Here is a 25,184-nt window from a genome sequence, read left to right as displayed (position 1 = left end):
TGGACTAAATTCTGGATGGGGGAAAAACTGGTGTGAAGGCATTATAGGGGCAATTGGTGAAATCTGAGTATGGTCTGTATATTAGATAATCCTATTAAGTCAAAGTTAATTTTTCTGAATTTTTGATCATTTATTGTAATGGAAGAGAATGTTCTTATCTTTGGAAGGTGCATACTGAGGGATTTTGGGATGAAAAAACAGGAGCTCGTCAGCTAACACTCAAGAGGTTCAGAAAAAAAATCTAATATTTACTATATTGCATATACTCTACATAAAACATACAAAAATGTGTTATAAATAGAAAGGGAATGATAAAGCAAATGTGGCAAAGTGTTAAAACTGTGAATCTGAATAGAAGGTATATGGGAGTTCTTGGTACTGTTTTTGAAACTCTTGTAAAATGATTTCAAATAAAAAGTTAAAAGAAAAGCAGGTTACTAATATTGCCACAATTTTGGGAGGAGGTAAGCAAGAAAGTCGACCCTGCCCTGCTGCTTTTGCAGACCAGCCATGTGCTATCACTTTGTTCTGCCACATTGCGTCTTATTTTTGTTCTTTCTATAGCTGTTGCTTTGGCGGCGCCTTCCTCCCACCTAGCCAGTAACTCCCCCTTCTTCGAATTCCAGGTGAATGCCTTCGAATTCCTGCCTTCCCTTCCCTCCTCTCTGTTCACTTGCTTTGCACCATATTGTTTCATAACACAGGGCTTGTTACCTTCCTTCATGGTGTGGGCAGATGCAGTTAGGCTGTATGGTGTCACTTAGATGATCCATCTCTTCCTGACCTGCTACTTGGGTGGACAGGCCTTTTGTTTTCCCCCCAGGAAGCATTGTCATTTAGGTGGATCGAGAATAACTTCTTCAGGACTTACCAGACAATCTCACCATGTGCTTTTCTCTTTCTCAAAACTACATTCTCAAAAATCTAAAACTTCAAAGGCCACCAGAGTCTGGCAGAGCATTTGCTTTAGTACTTGTACCTCTTCACTCCTCTCTGCCCATTAAGTAAATATGGCCCAACTGTAGACCTTAACAAAGTTCTGCCTGTCATTGGTTGGGTATGAGATCAACTATTTAAAACAACATTAAAAGATTACCGTGTGATTGGTAATAACTCTTTCACATTGAGGGAATTTGATCATCTTGGCATTAAGATGATTAGTGAAAATGCTGTAACTAAAGCAAGATCTGAAAAATGCCAAGTTTTGGTTTATGCACCTAATGGGCTATAGATTTCATACTAGGGTTTCTATGTCTTTTTTTTAAAACTTGTGTTGGGAAGAAGAATTTGATGGAGCTTGGAGACCCCTTAAGACTTGATTAGGTTATGTAATTATTTTATCAGGAAACAGGGTTGTAGATATTGCTGTAATTGTCCTTTTTTCTATAGCAAAAGTATTCAGGACTTGATGATTGTGCAGTAACCACTACAATATTTTTGTTCATGACATGGGATGTGTAGTAGAATACCAGGGTCCCCTCTTCCAAACATTTTGCTTTCTTATTTCATATCTACATCAGCAAACGGGTAGTTTGACCCCACTTGCTGAAGGCCATTTATCCAGTCTTGCTTAAAATAAACTCTTGTGTTTGCACCAGGTAGTGGGAAAAGTCCATGGAAAGCAGCTAATGGATAAGAGTGCTTGGTGGTTTCCTCAAACCTTCCACAACCTCCCTTTTTATTCTGACACTAATAAATGAGTAGTCATTTTTTCAGAGGATAAAAATGCTATTTCTTTTGTCTTTAACCAAAATAGGGACCAGTCATTAAAGACTTTATCGTTATTTGCAAGTGTTCAGCTTTTGCAAACAATGTTATGGAAAAAAAATTAGACAAACAGCCCTTTAAAACAATCATGACCACTGTAAGCTACTTAGCTTTGATAATTTCTTCTTTCTCTATATAGCCTTGACCTTGGCTGAGAGAATGTGATTTACAACATAAGTGAATGTCAAGAGGACAGAAACTATGTCATACATGTTCTGAGCTTGCCACTTTCTGTTTTAAGATATAAATCATATAACATTTGTATTAAATAAGTTAGAAAGTTTATGTATATGATTAGTTGCTTTATGGAATTATTTTTTAGAACATATTTATAAAATGTCTATTTTCTATACTATGATTTAAAAATATCCTTTAAAAGTTAATTTAAAAATGAAACTAATATATACATACAAGGTTAAAAAAATAAGATAAAACATATTAGGGCCTATAACAAAAAGCAGAGGTCTCTGGGCCACCCTTTCCCATCCCTAGTGCCTCTTCTCAGGAGCAACTACTTTTATCTCTTCTGGTTGTTTCTTATATTAATCATTGCCAGTCCCTAAATATGGTGTTTATACTCTTATTTCTTTATTCTGATGGGATATATGAGGATTTAGTTAATATATACATCCTTCTCACTATTTCTCCCAATACCTCAATATAGTCATAACACATTTTGTGTACTTTCATTATTGGATTATTCTATAACTTTAGTAAGTATAGACAGACCTTTGTTTCTTGTTACACTCAGTATTGGTACTGGTTTTGTAATTCGTAGGGCCCAGTGGAATATAAAAATGCAGGGCCCCTTGTTTAAAAATTACCCTGAATAAAATGATGATGACACAAGATCATTAACCACTGCATGGGGCCCTTCCAGGCACGGGCTGTGTGTGACTGCATAGATTGTACATCCCCAAGCTATCTCTGTTTGCACCCTGTCTTATTCTTTGGCTCCCTTTCTTCTCTTTCTCTCTACTGTCATTTCTTCTTACTTGTATTTTTAATTTTTAAGAAGATTTATTTATTTATTTTAGAGAGGGGAGAGGGGCAGAAGAGAGAATCTCAAGCAGACTCCCTGCTGAATGAAGAGCCCAAAAAGGGGCTCCATTCCATGGCCCCAAGATCATGACCTAAGCTGAAATCAAGAGTCTGATGCTTAACTGACTGAGCTACCAAGGTTTCCCTATTTCTTCTTACTTTCAAAATATCAAGATTAATAACCATAAATAATAATAATTATATCTAAGTTGAAAATTAACATACGATACATTATTGTGACTATTGCAGAACCAAGTGAAATTTTATATTTTATTTTTTGTATATCCTTTTGTTTTTCCTAGCGTTTCTAATTGAATTTTCTTTTGTCTTATCCTTTTGCCTTTATCACATTCTCAGTTTTAACCAACTTTGCCCAGCCTATCTAATTATCTATTCAGTCTGATTTTTCCCTGAGGCCTCCCCCCATCCCAGATGAAGAGTCCTGACATCCTACCTCCTTCTTTTCCAATCTGGACTTAATTCTCCCCAGGCCTGCTGCCTGACTGTGATCCTGGGACTTTTCTTTATTGCTTCTCGAGTTTGGTTTCATTGCTTCCTAGATCCTGAGATCTGATTCTTCTTCGTTTGTCCTTTGCATGCTCTAGCACCTCCTCAAATAACTTTTAGATGTAGTGAGTGTGGGAAGAAATTGCTGAGTCCTTCCATTTCTGAAGATGTCTACATTTTATTCTTGCTTTTGATTCATAGTTATGAATAGAATTCTAGGCTGAAAATAATTTTCAGAGTTTGAGAGTATAGCTCATCATTGCATTAACTATTATTGGATTAGAAGGCAACTTGATGCCTTTTACTTTATACTGAGTCTGATATTTCTCCCTATAGACAGTTTCCTCTTCATTCTTGGTATTCTGAATTTCACAATGTTGTATGCAGGTGTGGCACAAGTGTGGATCCTTTCTTATTTATAACGCTAGGCACATGGGAGCATTTTAAACATGGAGATTGATATCTTTAAATCTTTAGAAAATTCTTTTGAATACATTTTTTGATAATTTCCTCCTCTCTGTTTTTCCTTCTTTTGAATTGGTGTTAAGTGGATCTTGGGCCTCTCTGACTAATTCTATATACCTATTATCTGTTATCTCACTTTTTTCTCTGTTTTAGTTATTTTTAGGAGGTTTCTCCCAATTTAGGTTCCAATATTTCTGTTAATTTATGTTTTTTAATCTTGAAGTTTCATTTTTCTCTGATTTTTCTATTTATAGCATTCTGTTTTTGTTTTATGAATACAAAATCTCTCTAACGAGTAAACAAATGGGAGTATTCAAATTATTCCTCAATACATCATTGTATTTTTGTTTTTAAATTTATTTACTCAGGGTCGCCCCTGCCCCCATTATGGAGGCTTATACATTGGTGATCCTTGGCTGACCTTTTAATTTTAAGATGAGGCAGTAAAAGCCTCATGCCAAATGCTGTATGTATGAATGGGATTTGTGAATTGGTGGTGTTTGCTCTAAGGGTGGTTGGTGGTCATGGAATATTTTTCCTGGGGAGCTTCTATATTCTAGAATCCATAGTCCTTTCTTCTGCAGTGTGATGAAGTTCTAGATTTTTTTTTTTTTTTTTGCCTGGAGGTATTTTCCTGATTGAAAATTAGAGCATGTGAAATTGATTCCTTCTTATAACTTTCAATTATTTCCTCAGTTGCCTCCCCAGGGCTCTCTCCTCTCCCCCTCTACTTTCCTGGTTTGGTTGTGCTGTCTCTCAGGTGCCATCCTTATTGGTCCTGATATTTCTAGATACTGAGCCTCTGGAGTTCTATCTGGAAGACTGCCCTCCTGAGCTCAATTGCTTCATATGCTTGCGTTGATTTGTCACTCTTTGCATCTTGCTCCATCATCAGTTCCATCTTCTGCACTTCTCACTCCCATGAATTCCATGAACTCTCTTTTTTCTCTTCTTTTCTGCATCATTGTTGGCTTCAGTTTTTTTTTTTGTTGTTGTTGTCATTTAAGTGAGATCTTAGGAGGATGCTACCTACTATATTTTTGAGGAAGTCCTTATTCTTTCATTAAACTGCCCATGGCATCTGAATGTGCTAAAGATGGTCTTATCCAATACTTGCCAACTGCTTTCATGCAAATACTTTCTCATTCTGGTCACACTTCTCACTCTGTACAGTTGGAGAAAAATCAATGTAAATTTATATAGGGAAACCAAAGTTTATACAATATCTATGTTTCTATGTATTTATCTATCATTATACATACAGGAAAACAATTTCTGCTAGATATGAGAAGGGAAATGGTTCAAATGGTTAATAGTCTCAGAGAGAAGATAAATATGGCCAGCTTTGGAATGGATAGGAGTTTTTGTTGTTCTTTTTAATCAGCAGAATGTTTTAAAAATGCTTAAATGTTTAAAAGTGGCTTTAGGCTAGTAGGTATTCTCTAAGTCATCAGGCTTCATATCTTTTTATTTTAAAATATATTTGAGATTTATCTTTATTGAAACACATCAACAGATTGTTTAGTAAAGTACATTTTTTTTTCATTCAGGGTTTGGGGCAAACACTGCAAAAATCATGTGTAAAATGAGGGAATTTGTTAAACTACCAGCACATGCTTATAGCAGTTCTTACTTTATTACTGCAACAGTTACATTGGTGACTTACACCTGCTTAACCATAGCTCCTTCTTCTCATGGGACAGAGTCTTCCTAAGTGTAAGTTTGGACATTAGCCTACGAGGTGGTATCTCTAAGCTTTCAGAGACCTTGTTAACACCTCGCATAAATTTCTGTCTGTAGCATTTTAGGAATTTCTATATACAGATTTTTACTTCCAAGGAAAACAAAGTGCCTAGCAGCTTTTAAAGACCTCTCTCTGCTTCTCTTCTAATTGCCCAGCAGACAGTGGTAATATCTAGCAAATATTACTGAGCATTTAGTGCATAGGCTGGGACATTAGTATGCTAGCCTCACAGTGGGATGATGAGAGAAATGGCTGTGAAATTTGGAAATGTATAAACTGTAATAATATCCATGGGCACTTGATCTGAATATTGTCAATAGGGAATAAATCATTCCAAGGAATACTGAAGAGGAGAGAATGAAATTAAGTTAGAGGAGTTTAATTTAGCTAACATGGTTTAGTTATTTGTTTTTGTTATTTTTTTTAAACAAGAATATAGTATTTACTAGGTGTCAGGCAGCATGCAAACATCTCATGGAATCATTCCGTTTTGACATAGGTATTATCTATAATTTGCAAATGAGGAAACTTAAGCTCTTTTTTTTTTTTTAATTCATGAGAGACACACAGAGAGAGAGGCAGAGACATAGACAGAGGGGGAAGCAGGCTCCTCACAGGGACCCTGATGTGGGACTCGATCCCCAGACCTGGGTCACACCCTGAGTCGAAGGCAGATGCTCAACCACTGAGTCACTCGGGGGTCCCATGGAAACTTAATTTCAAAGAGCTACAAGAGGAGCTTTCCATGATTAATATGAGGCCGAGATGCCATTTGAACCTGTTTGGCTTGAGAGCCTAGAATCTTTTCATGGCATCTTGCCTGCCTCACTTTGTTTGCAACCTTTATTTGATGTGTTCTTTTGCTTGGAACACCCTCTTTTACTTTCTGAAATCCAGTTCCTCTTTTAAGTCCTAACATAGATACCAGCCAGCATAATGTCTGCATGGATAGTAGAATCTCAATCCATGTTACTTATCCTTATTTTCCAAGAGAACTTCCCCAACTGCTAACTTGGTGTTAATCTTTCTCTTTTGAGTTCCGTTCTACTTTGTATATAGTTTCTTGCTGTTGACCACTATTTATGTGCATGTCTGTATTTTCCACTAGAATGCAAGCTGTCTGAGGTCGACAGATGGGTTTGAATTTCTTTCTATGTAATCCTCATGGGCTAACACAGTATCTTCTACATATTTGACCTGAATGGGCTCATGTTATGGCAAGACTGGATCATCCTTAAGTGTAGGGTTGAGCTTTATGATCCTGTAGGATAAGTAGGTGTCTAGTTTTATAGATATAATTTTTGCTTGTTTTTTTAATCACTCAATTTTCTGGGAGAAATGGAAGACTTCATAAAAGCTATAAAACTGCTCAGAAAAAAATGAATATTTACTAGATTCTAAGATATTTGAAGGCAGGGACTATTTTATGTTCATCCTAATGCCCCACTCAGTAGCTACACACTGCCTTGCACACAGATAGTTTGGATCACCAGCAAACCTCATTTTATTTTGCTTCACTTTATTGTGCTTTGCAGATACTGCCTTTTTTTCTTTTTACAAATTGATGGTTTGTGGCAATCCTTTGTTGAGCAAATCTGTTGGCACCATTTTTCCAACAGCATTTGCTGCCTTTGTGCCTCTGTGTCGTATTTTGGTAATTCTCACAAAACTTCAAACTTTTTCATTATTATGACATTTGTTATGGTGATCTGTGACTAGTGATTTCAACTTGCTGAAAGCTCAGATGATGATTAGCATTTTTAAGCAATAAAGTATGTATATTGTTTTTCAGGTATCATGCTATTGCACATTTAATGGACTACACTATAGTATAAATGTAACTTCTATATGCACTGGGAAACCAAAAAATTCATTTGACTCACTTTATTGTGATATTCGCTTTATTGTGTTGGTCTGGAACCCATCCCCGCAGTATCTCCCAGGTGTGCCTATGTTTGAAAGTGTGTTGACTGGTAAGCCAAAGGCAAAAAGATATGCTTCAAAACAAGGTTGGATCGTGCAGGATGAAGCCCACCTTGAAAAAAATTTCATCCTGCTGACACCACCTTATGTTGACCTCTTGAAAGTCTGGGAATTCCTAAGAGATTTTAAGTAAGATTCTTGTTTCTTAAATATTTGTGTGAATTCTCTTCCGTCTTTCATTCTCACTTCCTGCAGCAATTTTCATTCTTATCCTTTGCTGTAATTGCTGGGTATTAAAAGTCTGTGTGAATGTGTTATGAAACAAAATTGTACGAATATTCTTATCTTGGGGTTTTTCTTTTCTGTGATGCTGTGAGAAATCTCTTTTTTACCTCCTGTCAAGTCTCTAAAGGGATTTTCGCAGCTAATTTGGGATGATAAAGGCATTCTTATTGTAATGCAGCTATTCTGGTTAATATATATAGATTTCAATAGCTTGCATTTAAACCTGCCTGAACTCAATGAAGTTTCCCACAGAATGGTTTTTAAAGAATGAATGCATTTCATGCACTACCTAACCATTCTCTAAGTGGCCCTACAATTCAGCCTTGACTTCTTCACACAAAACAGCAGCTCTAGGGCTCTTGGGTTTGTTCACTGAGATAGAAGTTACAGAGACTGAAAAATTAGAGCTCAAATTGTTGTCAAGAAAAACACAAAGCTGTTTGGTTTGAAGGTCAGCTTTCTGATAGAGAGTGAAACAGGCAATGGAAATCAGAAAGTTCATCAATGTTTTATTTGAATAATGCTTTGCTTGGCTATTTGAGATAAATATCCATTAAAGGCATGAAATACACCATGTTGACCTCCTAGACCCTAAGAAATCTATTGCCTGTTGACTTTGTTTCTTGTTTACTTTATGGAGGAAGCACATACACTTACTTAGTGTGAAGTGTCTTCCCTTCCCCTCTTCACCTGCTTCTGCTTCTGTCCCTGTCCCTAGGAACACCACACCCACAGGGATTTCCCTACCTTCTTAGGTCACTTCCCTTTTAAAGAAAATGACTCTTTCCTTATGTAATGATTAATACTATGTCAACTTGGCTGGACTTTGGTGCCCAGGTGGTTGGTCAAAAACTAGTCCATATATTGTTGTGAATGTATTTTGTAGATGTGATTGACATCTACAATCAAGTAGCTTTGAGTAGAGTATCCTTGATAACATGGGTGGGCCTCATCTAATCAGTCGAAGGCCCAAAGAACAAGAACTGGGGTTTCCTGGGGAAGAGCAAATGTTGGCTTATGACTGGAACATGAATGCTTGCTTAGGTTTCTAGCTGCTGGGCTGCCTGCAAATTTCAGACTTGCCCCATAATCACGTAATTAATTGCTAAACCCATCTCCTCCCCTCTCTGAATATCTTTATGCGTATATCTCTATTTCCTATTTGTACTGTTCTCTGGAGTGCCCATATATACCATATTTCAAATGTCTAAACATACCACCACACATGCTGCCACACTAACTTTGATAGTGTAGCGGGAAAATGACCTTCACTAGTTTTGGCTATTTACTTCCTGTTGAAGAATAATTTGTAAAACTCTTGGTTGCCCATGTATTTGCTGACCAGCTGCTCACATAATTTCTCCCATGAGTGCTTTCCTGTATACTTTGGCCATGCCCTGTTCACTTATTCCTCAGTGGTTGTCCTAAGTGCCTGCCATACATATGCTACTCTGTGACTATTTACTGTTCACTTTTGTATGGCCCCGTTTTGAACACTGGAAAATAGGGGCAAGGAAGGGCAATTGTGAGAACCACTGTTATTTTCATATTGCTGCTACTCTTTGCCTGGAGGTTTATTGAACTAAGTGGTTTTCAAGAGTGTAAGTTTGAAAAGCACGAGGGCATATTCTCTAGGTGACCTTCCTTTTAAATGAATATGTTTTGATAAAATATGAACCTTGCAGAATTTATGGGATAGAATATACACTATAGTTTACCACATTGGAAGTGTTGAGTGGAATAGCTCGTGAGGGGTGGCTCTTCCTCCTTATTAAGGCTATACAGTACCTGCCTCAATGAGAGACCTTCTGCACAAGCACACGGAAAGGACCAGAAGGGGCCAGAATGATTGAAACCGGGGGTGTGACATGGTTTTCAGAGGTGATGTAAGTGATGGTCAAGTGGAGACTCCTGGATTAAAAGGGGTTTCCTGGAAGAAGTCCGGCTCTTACCATCTGGCCACTCTCCCTTGAACAAAGGCAGAGCTGGAATGTTTTGAGACTCACCTCTGCTGATGGGAACACTGAGGGTCCTCAATGTTTCCATCGCACATCAAAGGAAATTTGGGGTAAAATAGCTGTACTTTTAAAATGAAGGTAATGAAAAATAGGATTTTATTTCAGGACACTTTTTCAGCTTCTCTACTATATATCTACTCTATAAAGACAGAGATACTTTAAAGCCCTGTCCAAGAATTCTAAGCTTGTATTGTTTATACTTTCATGTCACGTTACCTTTTAGTTATCTTCTTGGCCTGCTGTCCATACTTCTGAGCTCTAAACTTTCTTCACCATTTTTTTCCCCTCTAAACTTTCTTTCGTTTGCTTACATTTCCCTAGCAATTGTGTGACTGAGTCTTTTTGAATTCCTATCTGGACAATGGGAGGTGAAATTCATGTCTTACTTGACTTCTTCCTGAAGCTCGACCAATTTTTATGAAGTTGAGTAAGTGTCGACTCAGCTGACACCCTTTAATAAATGGAATATATTCCTAGGCCTAGTAGGAGTTTTAGAGTCAGACAGCCTTTTAGATCCCAGCCCCACCCTTTACCAGCTTTGTGACCTTAAGAAAACCAATTTCTTATCTTCTCAGTTTTCTTACCTGAAGAAACAGGACAAATGTCTATCATGGAGATTGAATAGGAGGAGTGATACAAAAGAGTGGATGTTTAATTATTGGACACTGTTATGATTATTTATCAAAGGCCATTTATTTGTTTGTTTTCCAGGCAAGAAAGACAAGTCCATGTTGTATCTGTTCTAAATAATTTTTACCTATTGCTTTTTTTAAACTTTCTTCTCCTTTTGATTTCATAAGAATAAAAGATGATAGACAACTAAATTTTAGTTTTGTTATATTATTTAGTCTGAGGAGAAAAAATCTTTTGCAACTTTAGAAAAATTAATTAAGGGTCTTTACCATTTGTGAGTGTCACCATGGAGACAAAAATTGTGTGGTCACCATAGCGACCTTTATCAACTCTCTCCATCTGAAATTATTACCGTATAAAATTAGATATGACTGCTGCTATGAAAAGACACAGTATAAATAAGTTGAACTATCTTGATGACAATGCCTGCTGCATGTGGTATCTTGGTGTAGTTCTAAAAGTGTTACTCAATGGTAAGTTGACACCCGGCTAGATTTTCACGTGGCCAACTTTTGGCTCTGCCCTTTTACTTCTGAACTGATAGAACATCCTTAGATGGGGCTATTCCACGTTTCCTCTTTAGTATCCTGCCTCATTCAAGGCAACTTTACTGAGTCTCTGCTTTTTATGGCTGCTTTTGCCGTTACTTGTTGCTTCTATGATGGATACTCTATGCATACATTCTGATGCTTTTGTAAAAAAAGTACAAGTTTATATTTATTTATAATAGCTCACATATATAGGTAATAGTAGTAATAGTGATAATTTTATATTTTTTAGAAATTTATTTATCTTTTTAGAGAGACAGAGAGAGCAAGCACAAGCAGGAGGAGCAGAAGGAAAGGAAGAGAGAATCTCAAGCATACTCTGTGCTGAGCTCAGAGCCTGACATAGGGCTCAATATCACCATCCTGAGATCATGCTATGAGCCAAAACTGAGAGTTGGATACTTAACTGACTGAGCCACCCAGATGCTCCAGTTACAATTTTAGTTTAGATAACCCTTCTTCTTCTATAACATGCTAAGATGTATCTCATAACTTACCACAAGTTATGAATTTAAAATGCATCTGTGTTTAGAATTAAATGATTCCTAAATATGTGATAGGCCATCAAGTGGTCCAAATGGTGTATACATTATCCACAGTATTTATATTAAAGTGCAAGCACCCAAGTTCATCAACTGTTAGATTCCCTGGATTCTGGATGATCTCCTGAAGATGGTGATGGCTTCCTTTGGACTCAGGGAGTTAGTTGTGTTGGTGGAGGTGGGCCAAGGTGGGAGAGTAAGTAACAGTCAGAGTTAAGGAGACAGGGAGGGTATGAGAAGCAAGGAGCAGGCAGGAAGAGTGAATGTTCTTGGAGAGCTCTGAGGGACATAACTTATTTTCAGATTTTCCCTGGTTTCAGAATAATACCAAATTTGAGTTAGATAGGAGCCTCCAAACACTTTTTTTCCCCAAACACTTAAGTAAAAACATTTTGTAGTCAGGTTTAAAATTTCAAAACAAGATGGGCATTTCTTCAAGTGCATCTTTTCATATATTGTCTAGCAATGCTCAAAAGATGCTGTATTTGAGTAGGAAAATAAACTCTGGATTATTGGTCTTGTGAGCAAAATGACTTCCCAAACCCAGTATTCCTTAAAGGAATGAATGTAAACTCTTTGTGGCATACCCCAAAGGTAATGGCAGACTTCCCCACATGGCGTGCTGATCAGATTTTTGGGATTCTTCTGGTGGACATGACATCTAGTTAGCTGAATTGAATGTCTTCTGAAAATTTAAGGACTTGAGATCTCAAGCCAAACCTGGTCCTTAGGGTCTCGGGATTGTTTTTCCTGGGCAAAATGTTGACCTCTATTTCTAAGAAAAACATCTTTGAAGAATTCTTTGGACATCGAAATAGCTCTACAAAATAACATTTTGGTGCTTTAAAGTATAAACTAACCAGAAACACATGATTTCAGTTTCCCATAAATCACAGAGGGTTTTGCCTAAGAGAAAAATGCATGGTGAAACACATCGTGGGTAAACAGTTTAAGGCGGTAATCTGGTTGCACAAGTAGGTCAAGGATTGGGGAAGGTGACATGCAAATTTGTATTCAGGTGGAGCATGTGGGGGCACATTAGCATCAGCTCACAGCTGGTGAAAGACAGGACAACAGCAATGTTGTGTTAAGGTGAGAGACTGGTCCTTGGTTTCTTTGTCCTTCAACTGACACCTGAGCTGTCTAATATGATCCTTTATTTGGAATACTGGTAGAGAAAATAAGACCAAGTTATTAGAAATTCCAGTTTTAGCATTCTTCAAATAATCTGGTTTGCTTATTAATCCACTGTTCACTCCTCATCACCTGCATTAAGGGATTGATATGAGAGATTTATAATCAGTATATATGAGCAGAGATTCTGAGCTATTGTAAAGATATTGGAAGACACTGTCAGGATTTAAAAATATCCTGTATTTGATATTCTTGGCATTTTAATTGGTGTTATTTGTAATAATAATTATAAACAAAGTATTTTTGCTTATATTTATACAAAAAATTAATAAAAACATTTTTTCTAAGGGAGATTCTTGATGAAATAACCACAGTATGTGAATTCATAAGGTCTAAATGAATTCGGCTTTATTCTATGTATAAAATAGTCACTTGACTTGCATTCAGGTTGTGAAATTTGTTGAGAATTTCTTGACTCCTAGATAGGTGTACATTTGAGAAGATGGAGGTAAAGGGATGATGGGTCAAGTATTGTGTCTTCTATGTATTATGCATTGTGCTTTTAAATGTGTCCTCTTTTAAAATACTTACAGAAGTCTTTACATAAAGCTTATTATCTTGATTTTATAGGTGAGGAAACTAAGGCTGGAGAGATGAAGGTCATTTAAACAAGATCAACAGTCATTATAACTTCCCTATTCAGAATTGAGCAGTAGTGTCCAATGTTGGAAAAAGCTCTGGCTGGAACAATTTTCACTTTATCAGATTTGCAAGATTCTATTGTTCTCTCCTCTAAGGGATGGAAACTGAAGATGTGTAAATTAAAAGCCCAAAGACCAGTCCCTCTTTATTAATTAAAAAGAAATTCAGAGAAATCCAGAGACTTAAAGAAAAAAATTTTTTTTCATTATGTGAGCCCAGTGTTGGTAAAAAGCAGGAAAAACATCAGGAAGGCTGGCTTCTAATCCAACAGACCATTGTGCAGTAGTGTAGATGCGGTCAGCGTACTTGTTCTTGAAACCAGGAGTTCAAATAAGGTCTTTGCAGATAAGCAACATCAGAACGAATAATAACAAAATAAATAACAGCAAAATAGGTAAAATAAGGAAAGTAAACAAAAATTAAACAAAGGACAGAACTTTCTGTACCTTTGGACACTTAGGGATAAGTAGTTATGAGGATAATGTGTTATCACGTAGCTAATTACTGTAAGTGCACAGATGGTATTCTGAGTTGATGAAACTTCTTATATATCCTAACCCTCAGAGGAAGCTGGTCCAGTGGTCCTTCTGGTGCCCGATGGTGAGACTGGTGAGTGTATTGCTAGAGTCTGGGAAGAAATGACAGTGCAATCTGTGCTCAGTGATGGAAATTTCTCCCAAGTGGTATTCCTAAGAGTCCTGGTGATTTAATCTATTTGGTATGTGGCTGTTGGGCAACAAGAAATGTCTTTCCTTGTATGCTAAAAGGTATAGCGTTTGTTGGTTAATATTAACGAACATTTCTAACCAGAATGAGATTGGATAGGTGGCGTTTAGAAACTTGTGAAAAATTTCTAGTCAAAACCACAGTCTATATCGAAGTTTGACATCACTGAGAATTGCTCCTCTAAAGATTGTGGCAATGAAAGACAAGATAGGATGGAAATTCTGTGACCCTCCATAGCTGCTTTGATGCTTTATTACAATATGTGCTGCATCATATGCTGAAAATGATACTCCAAGGTGATCATCTTTCTTTTTAAAATTTTTTTAAATTAAAAAAAATTTTAATCTTTTTTTAACCATGACATATTTGAGTTTTAATATGTTTTATATGTAAGTTAGGTCCTTAAAACTGTCACTTTTTTTTTTTTAATTTTAACTACTCAGATTATTTGTCACAGCCTATATTCGACCTGGGCCTTCTGTCCTGGTTTGAATAAAACAGTAATGGTTTCTAAGTAATGGTTTCTGGACAGCGATCGTATTTTTGCATCTTTTGGTACCATTGCTCTCACAGTCCGCTGGACTCTGACCAATTTTTTCGTCTTAATATTGTAGAGTACTTTGGTGCTCCAAAGGGGAGCGAAATTGTGGAGGGGACTTCATCTTACTTTGCCAATCCTGTCATAAGTATCATACCTCTTCTATGCTTAATTTATTCTCCCAGAGATGAAGCTTTTTAATCTGTCCCCTGCCTTCCCTTCCCAAAGCAAGGTGCCTTCAGAGTGGGTTTAACTCTTTCAGATGACAGAGTTCAGTGAGACCTTTCCACTGCTTCCCCACTAAAATGATCTCTTTCCCATTTCTGCCGTCCATTCACACTGCCCATTTGCACCTAAGGCATCCTGCCTTGCAGGATTCAACAAATATTAATTCAATGTGTGCTATGTGCTGGGTACCATAAGACAGCATATTTGGTCCTGGGGTTGGTTGGCTGAACAAAAGCAGAGTTCTTATCAATGGGAAAGGCAGACATGGAACATATAGTTCAAACTGTGGTGACCAGGGGGATGAGGAGGCCAGGGTGCTGGAGGAGAAGGCACGGGTCTTGCTGGAGGAGATTGCCCAGGAGGAGACAATGCACTGAGACCTAAGAAGACATCTGGGTGGGAGCAGGGTGGAGTGAGTGTAGAAGCAGTTTGGAGGCTCTAGGGTGGACAGAGTGGGATGTGACTGTCTAACTGGGAAAAACCAAGGAGAGCTGAAGTGGAGAGATGGGGTGGGAGGGAGCCCCAGATGAGGCTGAAGAGCTGGCAGGCACCAGGTGCAAGCTGGGGATGTGTGCCTACTGATTTTCTCTCCTGCTCGAGGGCTGGCTCCTATGAGCAGCAGTGTCCAGTGCTTGCTTATAAACAAGTGAGCTTTATTCAGGAAGCTTCCCCAATAGTTTATGGAACAGTTAGCTTCCAAAGACATTTCCAGCCCAAGCACCAGAAAATTTGACTGGAATTTTGTGAACAATTCTAATCCCTACAGTAGCAGCTCTTCCAACTAGACAGTTCCTGATGGAACTGGAACTTTGAGTGGAGAGACTGAAAGTCTCAAGATTTGAAAAGAGAACCTCAGAAATTGGCACTCTGTCCACGTGATTGTAGCATGACAATTAGCATTTTGGGAGAAAGCGGCTTTCATAGGAAATCATATGTGAGAGGAAGTTTAGGATAAACTGGTGATCAGATAAATGGTCATGGAAAAGTTCCTGACTCTCTCACCTTTTTCTTTAATCTCTTTCATATGTCATGTCAAGCCCTCCACCAAAGTCCAATATCTTATAAACTATTAGAAGAAAAAGTCACACATCAGAGAGAACCTTATGGAAGAGGTAATTCTATCATCTATCTATCTATCTATCTATCTATCTATCTATCTATCTATCTATCTATCTATCATCTATCTATCTATCATCATCATCTATCATCTATCATCTATCATCTATCATCTATCTATCATCATCATCTAGATAGCTCGCTATCATTGATCATCTATGAGACAGGGTTAAAAGACCACTATGGGACAGCTAATAAGAGTCTAGGAAGTTTTAGGTACAGCTACTAAGTGTCTAGGAAAATTGTGTTCTGAAAGGAAATTCACTAAGAGGCAAAGTTAATCAAGTTAATCTATAAAGCTGCTTAAAGATTTCTCTTTAAATTTAATCCAAATTTGCTAATCCCAACAGGAAATGGGCAGAGAATTATATAAAGATAAATTTCCCCACAATCATTCACATATTGTTTAGAATCACATTCTGCATGGCATATTGGGTTTATATATAGTGTACTAGTCAAAACGATGAAAATTACTTTTTTAAATTAAATTTGATTACAAAATATTTAAAGCATACAAAAATATAACATTTTACCATATCTTTTTTAAAGGAAATAAACAGAGAGGTACACCTGAATGCCCACCAGTCCTGCCCCCTCCCTGCCCCAGCAGGATAGTTTTTCACCTTTTCTTACAGAGGTAATCACTATTGGAAGTAGGGATATATTATTGACAGTGCTTTAATGCCTTCACTGAAAAGCAAATATCTCTTTGCATCTCCACCATCTACGTATACATGGTATTATTTTGAGCATTTAAAAATTACCCGAATAATACCCTACTGTACAGTTTGTATGTTTTTGCACTATTTTTTGTGTCTTGTTATGTTTTTGGGACCTAGCCATGTAGATACATGTAGATCTAGTTAATTCATTTTAAGAGTTCTTTATGTCATTGTAGGAACATACCAGAATGTATTTATCCATTCCCAATTTATTTTCAAATGTATCAAGGTATGTTTAAATTGTTTCCAGTATTTTCTCTAGTAAAATAGTGCAAAGAACATTCTTACCCATGTCTCCTTGTGCACCTGTCTGGAACTTCTTTGGAGTCATACCTGGAAGTGGAATTGTTGGGTCTTAAGTAATGATGCCTTTAGCTTTAGTAGATATTGTCAAATTGCTGACAAATGTGCTTGTACCAATCAGTGCTCCCATCAACCTATGAACAAGATGTAGAGTTCTCACTTCTCATTCTAGCCCTCATTTGGTATTTCCAGACTTTACATATTTGCATAGCTTATGAGTGTGAAATGTGTTTTGCCTTATTTTTCATTTTTCTGAATACTATCGAGGTGGAGCCCCTTCTCATATGTTTTTCCGATAATTTAGATTTCCTCTTCTGTGCTTCACCTGTTGACATCTTTTGCTATTTTCATTTCCTTTTTTGACTTTCTCTTATTTGCTGATGGGGGATAGTTACTAAACAGTTTACTCTGGATACCAAGCTTTTCTTGGCAATTTGTATTCTAAGTGTGATTTTCTAGTAGAGGACAAACAAAAGCAGAATAGGTGGAAAGGAGACTTTTTGACTCATCAGGAGACTTGAATGTTTGTTTTAGTTTTACTACTGACTTGCTATTTGACCTTGGATAGGTGGTATAATTTGACCTCAGAATAATAAAGTCTCTTAGATATATGATCCTATCAGAGTCCAACAAAATTAATTGGAGAGGAAGTTCTATTGAAATTAGGGAAAAGTTTAAATGCTAGAAGACCTAAGGGGCCCCTGGGTGGCTCAGTAGGTTAAGTGTCTTCCTTTGGCTCAGGTCATGATCTCAGGGTTCTCTGATCAAGCCCCACGTTGGGCTTCCTGCTCAGCAGGGGAGTCTGCTTTCTCCCTCTGCCTCTCCCCCTGCTGTGCACACTCTCTCTTCTCTCTTTGTCAAATAGATAAGTAAAAATCTTTTAAAAAAGAAAAATAAATGCTAGAATATCTAAAAACAGACTGGATTTTTGCTGCTTTAAGAATATGGATAACTAGGGGTAGCTCTGGTGTCTCAGTGGTTTAGCGCTGCCTTCAGTCCAGGGCCTGATCTGGAGACCCAGGATCCAGCCCCATGTCGGGCTCCCTGCGTGGAGCCTGCTTCTCCCTCTGCCTGTGTCTCTGCCTCTCTCTCTGTGTGTCTCATGAATAGATAAATAAAATCTTAAAAAAAAAAGAATATGGATAACTAGGATTATATGAATAAAGTTGGCTAACATTGGAATCACATTTTACAGTTTTCAAAAATACTTCCCTATACACTATTTCATAAATTTGACTTATGGGATCTTGTTTTAGTAGTCCAATATGATTCCTTGATTTCTTGTTTTAGTAACAAGTAAGTTGTTGCATTTCAAGTTTGAAGGGGTCAGAGGCAGGCACTACATCTGTTTGCTCTGCCTTAAACTGTGTCTACTTTAATATTTTCTAGAGGGCATGAAATGATTGTAGTGATTAACAAAACCACTCATTAACTTTTCTTCCCATTGCCCCAAAAAACAACTAAAGACACACACACTCTAACTTTTAAATGGGAATATCCATCTTATCTTGAGACTGTGGCAATCAGCTTCATTTTAGGAAAATGAATTTAATTGTATTTCATCTTGCCTGGGATACTCTGGTTTTTGAATTGGAATGGAAGTTGACTGTCACCTTGATCATCAACTCTCTTGTTCATGCAGCTGCATTAGCAGGGCTATTTAGCATTCCGCCAGGACTTGGGTTTGTTAAAGGATGCCCAATTTTCCATTTCTCTATGATGGAATCTAGCATCGTCCCTTTGAGGTCCTTCTGCTAATAAGTTCTATTGTTTCTTCATAAGGCATTTAAGTGGAGTGGATGACAGAGCTTCATCTCATTCCTGAATTATGTCTTGTTCATCTAGATGCTTTATGACTACTTTTTTTTTCTGTTCTGCCTTGTTAGTCCAAAGTCCGATCGGGTTGTAAAGCAATAGCCATTCCCAGGTATGTAATACATTTCCCCAGATAGGGTGGTGCTTAATAATCCTTGATATCCTTCTCCACTCTTATGTGAGAGAAGTCACTTTTTTCCCCCAGAAAAGAAGATAAGTTGCTTTTTGTCTTCCCCACTTGTAGATTCTCTTTCCTTTGGACTTTAGCCATGAAACTTGACTCTGCCAGTATAGAGGAAATGTGCTAAAGGTATTAGGAGGGGGTGCCACTGGCTGTTTCTTTGCCAACAGCTCTTACTGGGGTAGTTGGAGACAGGGACGAGCTGTGGTCAGAAATGCCAAAACAAAGTACAAACTGAAGGAACTACTATCAGGATGCTGGATCAAGATACCCCTTAGGAGATAGAGATGGAGATTTTATTCTGAGGTCAAGTCAATATAGCAATTAGAAAACAGAATTGGGATTAGGAGACCAGATATAAGAGACCAGAAGGTGGATGTCAGAGGAAGCCAGACCAGAATAGAGCAAGGCAGGGACCTGGGAATCTGAGTTCCTGGTTACACGTACTGTGACTCACAGAGGACTTTTGTGATGTCAACCTCTTTGATTCTTTAGGGAGTCCTGAGTCATAGTTTCTTAGCAATGGCCAACTCTGCCTACACATGGCTGAGAGCATGTTTTTATAGACAATTCCTTTGCTTTCCTCTTCTTTCCATACCCCATCCCTGGCCATCCAGTCATTGTAAGGAGGGCCAGTAATACTACTACATAATATGTACATTGTTAAAGAAAACATATTGCTTTGCATTTTTAATGCATAGATGCATTAAAAAAATCATACTCAAATATAGCTACTTCATTGTAATTCCCAGCACATTGCAGAAAGCTGTCTCTATCGAAAATATTTTCCCATAAATGTGGTAATTGTTCAAGAGAATATTTGACATTGGTTAGAAATACCAGGAACTCTTGCTTTAAAGGGCAATTTCTAAGGTTTATGAAAAGATAAACTGAGTGGGGGAAATGACCGTGAGGTTTTAGGTCATTGGTTTTCCATAATTTCATGACCTTTCTCTTCTATATTCAAGCTGATCATAGAAATGGGTTGGCAAGGATGAGGGAACTCGGGCAAACTGAGCCTTTTCCTCCTTCACATTATAAGTAGTTAATCAGCTTCTTTGCTAGAGAGAGGACCAAAGACTAGAGAGAAGCACCTTTAGGTGTCCTTACACACAGCTGGCCAGGGTCCAGAGTGGGAACTTGGACTTGAAGAGGCAATGGTTCACATGAGCTGGTTCCATCCAAGGCTGGGCAGAGCACCAGGCAGGATGAGCTTGGTTCACAGCATTCCATGTGGTTCCCTTCTCCTCTCTGCCCTTGCCTGTCTTCATCATCCATGACTTCTACTCTGATGACTCTCCTGATGTGGGGCTCCCCAGTTCACTCCTGCTTCACATCTATTCACCCCCACTACAATGTGCAGCCCAGTGCAGTACCTTTAGAGATTTCAAAGGCAGAGTAGCCAAAGCAGAGATCCTGCCCGATTTCCCAGGCAAGGCAGCTCCTTTGCCTTTCATAATCTGTGGCTTTGTAACTCCAGTCTCACCTGTCTCACCTGTCTCCTTCACATCTGATCAGTTACTGACCCCTATGTGTTTCATTGATGATGTCCTTGGAGCTCCCCATCTGTGACCCTCACCTGGAAGGCAGCAGTGCTTTCTTTACCAATCTGATTCCTGGTCTCATCTCTCCAACCTGTGCACTATTGCCTGCCTAATCGCCCTTCACTTAGCTTTCACCATGGAATTCCTCCTTCAAAAATCTTCACTGGCCCCAAATGCACAGTGAATAAAGTCATTCTTGTTATCATGCACACTCTTAGAGTTTTGTGAAGGGGTCTCAGTTATTCTTCCAGCCTGAATCTCTAGTCACCTGCTCCATTCTAGGCTCTTCAAGTCTTCAGAGCTTTGTCTATGCTTCCCCAGAGAGCTTTTTCTCCTTGACTCAGTTCATCTGTTGAAATACCATTCATCTTCTAGGGCCTAGATAAAGGGGCATTCATTCCTCCATAGAAAGTGGATTTGCCATCCTGAAACTCTGAAAATGACTTTGCCTCTTCTGTTTTCCATAACACTTTATAGCCCTCTGACAAACTTTATGACATATATTTATGTGGTACTGTGTCTTATTTGCCCCAATAAATTATAATTTCCTGGGGGCAACACATAACATTTTAGTCATTGTCATTTCAACCGTACCTAATAACCCTATATAAAGACATTCAATCATGTTTTTATTTAATTCATTAATTTTTCAAGTTTTTATTTAATATCAATCATATTTTCAAAGGACTGAAGGGCTGAGTGAATGAATTAATGAAGTTAGGTTCCAACTTGTAGATTTAAAAGATACTTTTTGTAAACATTACCATATAGATATATTCTACTTAAATAAAACAAGTGTATTAGTACTACTTAATATTTATGTTCAGCTATTTAAACAATTTCACTTATAAGGAAACAACAAAGAAAAGCTTTTTTTTTTTTTACTTGTTACTAGCTACACTTAGGAGACACTGGGCATTTTGGATCATAAGACTGCTATTATTCCAAACATTTTAATAAATGCCTTCAGAGCCAGGTTATGTATCATGCAAGAGAGTTTAATTGCCTTATAACTAAATCTCATTTTTAACAATAACAAAAAATGGTGTCCTTCATCTTGATTACACATCTTGTTACAGTTGCATAGTTTGAGTGATTTTTGCTGCTGTTGAAGATGCAAAATTATGTGCTGCACATAATTTGTGCAGGTGGATCCGAAGCGGAGTATGGTGCGGGTGGGGGTGACGGCAGCGCGGTTGGAATAACGCCGTGCGGTGTCCTCTGGGAGTGGCTGAGAGGGCTGCTGCTCCTTCAGGCCAGAAGCTCTGGTATGGTTCTGAAGAGAAGTCACCCTGCTTGTGCTCACACTGTGCACTATGGAATGGCCAGTGTGTCCCAAGGTAGTGATGACCCAGAGGGTTTGATTTTCTATTTATCAGCAGGGATCATTCTGAAAGGAAAGAGCCAACGGAAGCATGATTCCTGTGCTGTGTGTTTATGGAACTCTCGCCATAAGGAGAATTAGCATGTCAGGAGAGGCCAGGTTGTACTGCAGGAATAAACAATCCCCAATCTCAGCGGCTTACAACAAAGTTTATTTCTACCTAGTGTTGAGGCCACTCCTGAAAGCAGCTGTCCCCTGCACGGGACGCTGGTGCAGGCTGATCTTGTCATTTCAACAGAAATGTCTGATCACTTCAACGGCAGTCTCCACTGTCCCAGCACCAGGGGAAGAGGAAGCATGAGCCTGGCCCGAAAGTAATGTTGTTTGGCTAGAACTGACCCCATGGCCCTGCCTAACTTTGAAGGGCCGGAAATAGAGTCTTCTGTGTGTCCCAAAGGAGAGCAGAATTGGATGCTGGCAAGCACTGATGATTCGTACCATCCTTGATGAACTGGGTACACGTAATCGCTCTTATTTTTCAGTTCTGTGAATACATACTGAGCCAATACTTTATGTTTAGCACTTTTCAAGGCATTTGGGGAAGAATAAAAACATAGTCTGCATTCTTAAAGGATCTAATGCTTTGTGCAAAAGCAAGCTACTTGAAAGACTTTAGTAGCAATACGAGTCCTTCTATGAGAACTTTTAAGTTGATTTTTTTGCACACTTTTGGACAAATTCTGGGAAAGAGTGGTCAGGAGAAGGAGGAAAGAGATGAATATTCCAGGTGGGAGAAAAGTGTGAGCATAAGTACATGGCAGTGAGCTTGGTGATCATCCCTGGGAGCGGGGGTGAGGAGACGGAGAGACAGAGAAAGCTGGGGAGGCAGGAAGAGATCGAGAGAGAGACAGGAAGACAGACCGAGGTCAGCTCTTCTAGAGAAGCTATGGTCTCAGAAGGAGTGGCTTTGGACTTAGAATGCATGGATTCAAATTCTCTCTCTGGTTCTCCCATTTGCTTGCTCTGTGACGTTGGGCCAATTGATTCACACCTTTTGGCTTGCCTGCCTCTCTGTATAAAGGGTGGTAAGCATGTGCTCACCCCAAAGGTTGTTCTGCAGATTATATGAAGTGATGCATTCAAGCACTCAGAAAGTCCCTGCCGCATAGTGTGCAAAACTCTGTAAATGTGCTCCCTGTCCCTCTGGGAGGGATGGTTAGCACAGGCAATGATGCAACTGATGCATCATTGGATGCAAATGATGCACTGCTGAAGAGTTTGGAGTTCATTCTACGCAGAAGGGGAACCTTGGTCTCAAGAATATTGCTTAGAGTCTGCTGAAAATGTTGCCTTGTAAGGCCGACCTCCACCTTCTCTTCTGTTTGCTAACCCTAAAGGCAGCTCAGTTCTCTCAGTCTCATCCCACATAATGACTGCCAGTTGTACAGACGGGAATCACATGGGATCACGCCCTGTGTGGGGGAGGGTCCCCCCCTGCCACGTCAGCTTTTTGCTCCTTAGCTGACCATTGCCCTGTTCCTCCTTCCTCCACTCAATACTGTTTCCTGACACTATGTTCTGTTCCTGTCACTCTGTGGTAGACACAAAGAAATATAATGCATGGCTCCTGCTCTCAAGGAGCTTACCAAATGGTTGTATCAAAACTTAGCTCTGCCAAGTCCATTTTCAGAACCTTTTGTTTCAATGGAATGAGAAAAAGTAAAAATAGCCCCAGCGGCCCTTTCAAAGGTGTCTTAAATTATTCTTCACTCATTTTTCTTCTTATGTTGTGAATATCTTTAGCTTCTATAGAAGGACAAAGAGAAGAAAAGTAAATTCCTGGCAGCCGTGAATTCTATTTATACTCTGTGGCACATTATATTTCTATAGAAATAGCTCAAGAGGCTGGAAGAGCCTGTTTCATGGAAATCCAACGCTTTTTTGTGGTTATTGACTGTCTTTCTGCACATTCCAACGTCAGCTAGAGAGTGTGTAAGGAGGGACGTGCACACTTGAACTGCATCCTCTAGAAGCAGGTGCTCAGCCCCCACATCAAATACCAGACACAAATCCTGCCAACCTGGCCCCTCTCCCGCTGTCAGTACTCTCAGATAAATGATGGGGCTTAGGCCTTTGACAGAGAACTCACCCGGGAAGCCCAGTGAGCTGGAGATACATGCGAGTCTGTTGATGTGGCTTTGAGAAATGCCATCTGAGTCCGCCTCGACCAACAGGGTGTATGACCACCTCTTATCCCAGTGACTACTTTTGGCCCAGAGAGCTTGATAGGATTTTAAAGATCACTGCTCTGCTCTCTCATGAAAACATTTTCTTCCCCCTGTTTATTCAATGATCCTGCTTTGGGACAACAAAATGTAAAATACCAACTGACCGTACTGAAGAAACACTTTTCTCATGAGAACGGTAGTGAGAGTTTATGTTGGATGGGGGAGGGGAACTGGGGATACAAGACCCATCTGCTGTTGTTTGGACCTCACTTTGAGGGAGTCATAAAATGCAAGCTGTGCAGATAGCAACTCCACGTGGCCACTCCTCCTGTGGGCAATTAGTGTTGTGTCCGCGATCGTTTCCATGGAACTGTGTAGTCTTTAGGGCTCTCCTAGAGAATGGGGTGGTTGAATGGCAGGGTTTTTTTCTCTACTGTATACTAAACACTCGGGCTCAGTCCCTCTTGGCTCGTGCTTATCATTCTTTGGTAGTTACAGACACTATCCCAGGACTTCCATCCCAAATACTTCCCTTTGTGGACCGGGAGATGGTATCCTCCCAGGGACTGGAGGGCACCTTAGGATCCTTCTTCCATGCCTCTGTGTGTATAACCACCTATTCCTCACAGGAGCTGCTGTTTATTCAATGCTTACCATGTGCCGGTGGCTTGATAATTCTCATTTTATTCCCACTATCGTCCTAAGAGATAGAATAAGACGCAACATTGAGTGAATACCAGGCATGACAAGCGCTTCGGATTATTTCACTTTATGCCTGAAATAACCATAAGAAGCAAGTGTAATACCGTTATTATACCATCTCACAGTTCAAAAAAATGGAGGCTCAGTGAGATTAAGCAAACTGACTAAAGTCACATAGCTAGTAAATTAAAAAATTACTATGGGATTTGAACCTAAGCTTGAGCCCCAAGTCCCAGGCTCCTCCCACCAATCCACATAGGGTGAAAACACGAAGTTCCTCTCGACAAAAATGGTCATTTCCTGGTTCTCTCCTTGAGTGCAGAGATGCTACCTGAAATGTTCTAGAAATAAGTCTCAGTTCAGTGATGGATGCAAGTTTTAGGGATTTTTCTACACCTTCACTTACTTTGCTTGATATATTTTATGCCAATTGACCATTTTCTTCTCA

The 25,184-nt window shown here is 38.9% G+C and overlaps 1 long non-coding RNA gene across 2 annotated transcripts in view; it reads left to right on the top strand.

Annotated features, from left to right (window-relative positions):
* The first annotated feature begins 18,729 nt into the window (after nt 1-18,729).
* LOC112669537 (uncharacterized) overlaps nt 18,730-25,184 on the top strand; it is a 43,382-nt gene continuing 36,927 nt past the window's right edge. For both annotated transcript variants that reach the window (XR_007405904.1, XR_003142339.3), the window contains exon 1: nt 18,730-18,869. This is a non-coding gene — a long non-coding RNA (uncharacterized LOC112669537). The remainder of the gene's footprint in view (nt 18,870-25,184) is intronic.

This window comes from Canis lupus, chromosome 25 (genome assembly GCF_003254725.2).
Source record: "Canis lupus dingo isolate Sandy chromosome 25, ASM325472v2, whole genome shotgun sequence".
NCBI classification, from domain to species: domain Eukaryota; kingdom Metazoa; phylum Chordata; class Mammalia; order Carnivora; family Canidae; genus Canis; species Canis lupus.
Note: the sequence above shows the minus strand (reverse complement) of the source record. Positions and strands in the feature narration are given on the sequence as shown.